The following is a 6000-nucleotide window of genomic DNA, read 5'->3' as shown; positions in this document are numbered from 1 at the left end:
AAAGGCAGAAGGTCAGTAACAGGAGTCAGGAGTCAGAAGTATGAGGTACGCTGGTGTAGCAGGAAATCCAAAACTAACACTGGCACTGGATTGCAGACACCAGCAGGTTTAAATGCTGTCAGAGCTCCCGCCCCAGCAGCAGATTGGGGCGGGGAGCCTGACAGCAGCTGATTGCACCCAGCAGCACTGGGGAACCCGCCCCCAGCCCTGCAGGAGGCAGGACAGGAGACACATGTTTGGTTTCCGCGTCCCTGGCAACCCGGCGGCGAGGCGGAGCTCGGCGGCCAGGGGAGGTGACGAGGACCGGGGCCCCCCTGCGCCGCACAGCGGCCGCACGTGTCACAGGACCGGCGGTGCGGGCACGACGGACCCGCGAACCGCCAGTCCTTACACGTAGACAAGCCTAGCTTACAACTTTTAGTCTAATCCTTAATGTAATTGTACATTTTGAAAAAAAAAAACACAAGTGCTTCACCGTTAGGATGTATTGGCTCACATTAATGTGGTCAGTGCCTAAAAACTGGACTAAACCTAGAACTGGGCACCGTTAGGTCAGCAAGCGGATGTGGACCCGCTTTACCACAAACTGATTTGGCTTTGGGCTAAATCTGGAGGCAGCACTTAGGATACCCCGGTTTTCACCTCTTGCACCTCAAAGTGGCATTTGGTCTTCGCTGCGGGGTCCCCAAGCCGTTACTCGCAAAAGTAGTCTCAGTTATGTGGCAGCTGACACTAACATAAGACCGAGGTGCAAGACCTATTAACGCTATACTCACCTTAGCCTGTTGCAAAGAAAAGGGTTAGATTGTGAGCCAGTACTATGCTGCCTTACATCAACGTGCATTACAATTATGTAAACATAACTTTTATCCACTGGCCAACTATACAAAGTTTTTGACAAAGCCTTCAATTATAATTCCCTATCTATACCGCCGATCTGCTCATAAGTCTCCTCACTATCCCACAACCCAAACGACTTTTCGATACATTCCACTCCCTCTTCAGCCCCAAAAAACAGGCCCACGTGATGGATCTCAGTGCTAGAGAGCTAGCCTCCCATTTCATAGAAAAAAAACAAAAACATCTGAAAATAAATCTCCAGAAACTGCACGGGGAGCCCCGATCCCGGTATCTCTAGCAATGACTCCATAACTCACTATCAATACTAGAACCAACCACAGAGGAAGAAGACTCCAGATTGCTTTTCGCTACTCGCCGCACCACCTGCGTGAACGACCCTCTCCTAAAGGCCCAAGTAAGACCGCATACTCTCCCCCCACTACAGTTACACCTTTGGCCCTACCCTTTGTAGCTATTTTTCCTAGATTACCAGCAAACAGATGAAAGCACACCTAGCAAAAAATGTGAATTAAAACGCATAGGCCTCCTCCATAACCCCTCTAGCCCACCTTTCCATCACCAAACGTGGTGTGCTTTCTACCATTAAATGTAGGTAGAAAAAAATGTTCATTCAATCTGCTGGCTTTCTAGGAGAAACAGAAGGACCATCTAGTATATCTCCTCAATATTGCATACGTAGACAAGCCTAGTTTACAACTTTTAGTCTAATCCTTAATGTAATTGTACATTTTGAAAAAAAAAAAACACAAGTGCTTCACCGTTAGGATGTATTGGCTCACATTAATGTGGTCGGTGCCTAAAAACTGGACTAAACCTAGAACTGGGCACCGTTAGGTCAGCAAGCGGATGTGGACCCGCTTTACCACAAACTGATTTGGCTTCGGGCTAAATCTGGAGGCAGCACTTAGGATACCCCGGTTTTCACCTCTTGCACCTCAAAGTGGCATTTGGTCTTCGCTGCGGGGTCCCCAAGCCGTTACTCGCAAAAGTAGTCTCAGTTATGTGGCAGCTGACACTAACATAAGACCGAGGTGCAAGACCTATTAACGCTATACTCACCTTAGCCTGTTGCAAAGAAAAGTGTTAGATTGTGAGCCAGTACTATGCTGCCTAACAGCAACGTGCATTACAATTATGTAAACATAACTTTTATCCACTGGCCAACTATACAAAGTTTTTGACAAAGCCTTCAATTATAATTCCCTATCTATACCGCCGATCTGTTCATAAGTCTCCTCACTATCCCACAACCCAAACGACATTTCAATACATTCCACTCCCTCTTCAGCCCCAAAGAACAGGCCCACGTGATGGATCCCAGTGCTAGAGAGCTAGCCTCCCATTTCATAGAAAAAAAACAAAAACATCTGAAAATAAATCTCCAGAAACTGCACGGGGAGCCCCGATCCCGGTATCTCTAGCAATGACTCCATAACTCACTATCAATACTAGAACCAACCACAGAGGAAGAAGACTCCAGATTGCTTTTCGCTACTCGCCGCACCACCTGCGTGAACGACCCTCTCCTAAAGGCCCAAGTAAGACCGCATACTCTCCCCCCACTACAGTTACACCTTTGGCCCTACCCTTTGTAGCTATTTTTCCTAGATTACCAGCAAACAGATGAAAGCACACCTAGCAAAAAATGTGAATTAAAACGCATAGGCCTCCTCCATAACCCCTCTAGCCCACCTTTCCATCACCAAACGTGGTGTGCTTTCTACCATTAAATGTAGGTAGAAAAAAATGTTCATTCAATCTGCTGGCTTTCTAGGAGAAACAGAAGGACCATCTAGTATATCTCCTCAATATTGCATACGTAGACAAGCCTAGTTTACAACTTTTAGTCTAATCCTTAATGTAATTGTACATTTTGAAAAAAAAAAAAACACAAGTGCTTCACCGTTAGGATGTATTGGCTCACATTAATGTGGTCGGTGCCTAAAAACTGGACTAAACCTAGAACTGGGCACCGTTAGGTCAGCAAGCGGATGTGGACCCGCTTTACCACAAACTGATTTGGCTTCGGGCTAAATCTGGAGGCAGCACTTAGGATACCCCGGTTTTCACCTCTTGCACCTCAAAGTGGCATTTGGTCTTCGCTGCGGGGTCCCCAAGCCGTTACTCGCAAAAGTAGTCTCAGTTATGTGGCAGCTGACACTAACATAAGACCGAGGTGCAAGACCTATTAACGCTATACTCACCTTAGCCTGTTGCAAAGAAAAGTGTTAGATTGTGAGCCAGTACTATGCTGCCTAACAGCAACGTGCATTACAATTATGTAAACATAACTTTTATCCACTGGCCAACTATACAAAGTTTTTGACAAAGCCTTCAATTATAATTCCCTATCTATACCGCCGATCTGTTCATAAGTCTCCTCACTATCCCACAACCCAAACGACATTTCAATACATTCCACTCCCTCTTCAGCCCCAAAGAACAGGCCCACGTGATGGATCTCAGTGCTAGAGAGCTAGCCTCCCATTTCATAGAAAAAAAACAAAAACATCTGAAAATAAATCTCCAAAAACTGCACGGGGAGCCCCGATCCCGGTATTTCTAGGAATGACTCCATAACTCACTATCAATACTAGAACCAACCACAGAGGAGGAAGACTCCAGATTGCTTTTTGCTACTCGCCCCACCACCTGCATGAGCGACCCTCTCCTAAAGGCCCAAGTAAGACCGCATACTCTCCCCCCACTACAGTTACACCTTTGGCCCTACCCTTTGTAGCTATTTTTCCTAGATTACCAGCAAACAGATGAAAGCACACCTAGCAAAAAATGTGAATTAAAACGCATAGGCCTCCTCCATAACCCCTCTAGCCCACCTTTCCATCACCAAACGTGGTGTGCTTTCTACCATTAAAGGTAGGTAGAAAAAAATGTTCATTCAATCTGCTGGCTTTCTAGGAGAAACAGAAGGACCATCTAGTATATCTCCTCAATATTGCATACGTAGACAAGCCTAGCTTACAACTTTTAGTCTAATCCTTAATGTAATTGTACATTTTGAAAAAAAAAAACACAAGTGCTTCACCGTTAGGATGTATTGGCTCACATTAATGTGGTCAGTGCCTAAAAACTGGACTAAACCTAGAACTGGGCACCGTTAGGTCAGCAAGCGGATGTGGACCCGCTTTACCACAAACTGATTTGGCTTTGGGCTAAATCTGGAGGCAGCACTTAGGATACCCCGGTTTTCACCTCTTGCACCTCAAAGTGGCATTTGGTCTTCGCTGCGGGGTCCCCAAGCCGTTACTCGCAAAAGTAGTCTCAGTTATGTGGCAGCTGACACTAACATAAGACCGAGGTGCAAGACCTATTAACGCTATACTCACCTTAGCCTGTTGCAAAGAAAAGGGTTAGATTGTGAGCCAGTACTATGCTGCCTTACATCAACGTGCATTACAATTATGTAAACATAACTTTTATCCACTGGCCAACTATACAAAGTTTTTGACAAAGCCTTCAATTATAATTCCCTATCTATACCGCCGATCTGTTCATAAGTCTCCTCACTATCCCACAACCCAAACGACTTTTCAATACATTCCACTCCCTCTTCAGCCCCAAAGAACAGGCCCACGTGATGGATCTCAGTGCTAGAGAGCTAGCCTCCCATTTCATAGAAAAAAAACAAAAACATCTGAAAATAAATCTCCAAAAACTGCACGGGGAGCCCCGATCCCGGTATTTCTAGGAATGACTCCATAACTCACTATCAATACTAGAACCAACCACAGAGGAGGAAGACTCCAGATTGCTTTTTGCTACTCGCCCCACCACCTGCATGAGCGACCCTCTCCTAAAGGCCCAAGTAAGACCGCATACTCTCCCCCCACTACAGTTACACCTTTGGCCCTACCCTTTGTAGCTATTTTTCCTAGATTACCAGCAAACAGATGAAAGCACACCTAGCAAAAAATGTGAATTAAAACGCATAGGCCTCCTCCATAACCCCTCTAGCCCACCTTTCCATCACCAAACGTGGTGTGCTTTCTACCATTAAAGGTAGGTAGAAAAAAATGTTCATTCAATCTGCTGGCTTTCTAGGAGAAACAGAAGGACCATCTAGTATATCTCCTCAATATTGCATATGTAGACAAGCCTAGTTTACAACTTTTAGTCTAATCCTTAATGTAATTGTACATTTTGAAAAAAAAAACACAAGTGCTTCACCGTTAGGATGTATTGGCTCACATTAATGTGGTCGGTGCCTAAAAACTGGACTAAACCTAGAACTGGGCACCGTTAGGTCAGCAAGCGGATGTGGACCCGCTTTACCACAAACTGATTTGGCTTTGGGCTAAATCTGGAGGCAGCACTTAGGATACCCCGGTTTTCACCTCTTGCACCTCAAAGTGGCATTTGGTCTTCGCTGCGGAGTCCCCAAGCCGTTACTCGCAAAAGTAGTCTCAGTTATGTGGCAGCTGACACTAACATAAGACCGAGGTGCAAGACCTATTAACGCTATACTCACCTTAGCCTGTTGCAAAGAAAAGGGTTAGATTGTGAGCCAGTACTATGCTGCCTAACGTCAACGGGCATTACAATTATGTAAACATAACTTTTATCCACTGGCCAACTATACAAAGTTTTTGACAAAGCCTTCAATTATAATTCCCTATCTATACCGCCGATCTGTTCATAAGTCTCCTCACTATCCCACAACCCAAACGACTTTTCGATACATTCCACTCCCTCTTCAGCCCCAAAGAACAGGCCCACGTGATGGATCTCAGTGCTAGAGAGCTAGCCTCCCATTTCATAGAAAAAAAACAAAAACATCTGAAAACAAATCTCCAAAAACTGCACGGGGAGCCCCGATCCCAGTATTTCTAGGAATGACTCCATAACTCACTATCAATACTAGAACCAACCACAGAGGAAGAAGACTCCAGATTGCTTTTTGCTACTCGCCCCACCATCTGCATGAGCGACCCTCTCCTAAAGGCCCAAGTAAGACCGCATACTCTCCGCCCACTACAGTTACACCTTTGGCCCTACCCTTTGTAGCTATTTTTCCTAGATTACCAGCAAACAGATGAAAGCACACCTAGCAAAAAATGTGAATTAAAATGCATAGGCCTCCTCCATAACCCCTCTAGCCCACCTTTCCATCACCAAACG

This window comes from Eleutherodactylus coqui, chromosome 2 (genome assembly GCF_035609145.1).
Source record: "Eleutherodactylus coqui strain aEleCoq1 chromosome 2, aEleCoq1.hap1, whole genome shotgun sequence".
NCBI lineage: Eukaryota > Metazoa > Chordata > Amphibia > Anura > Eleutherodactylidae > Eleutherodactylus > Eleutherodactylus coqui.
This window is presented reverse-complemented; position numbering follows the sequence as displayed.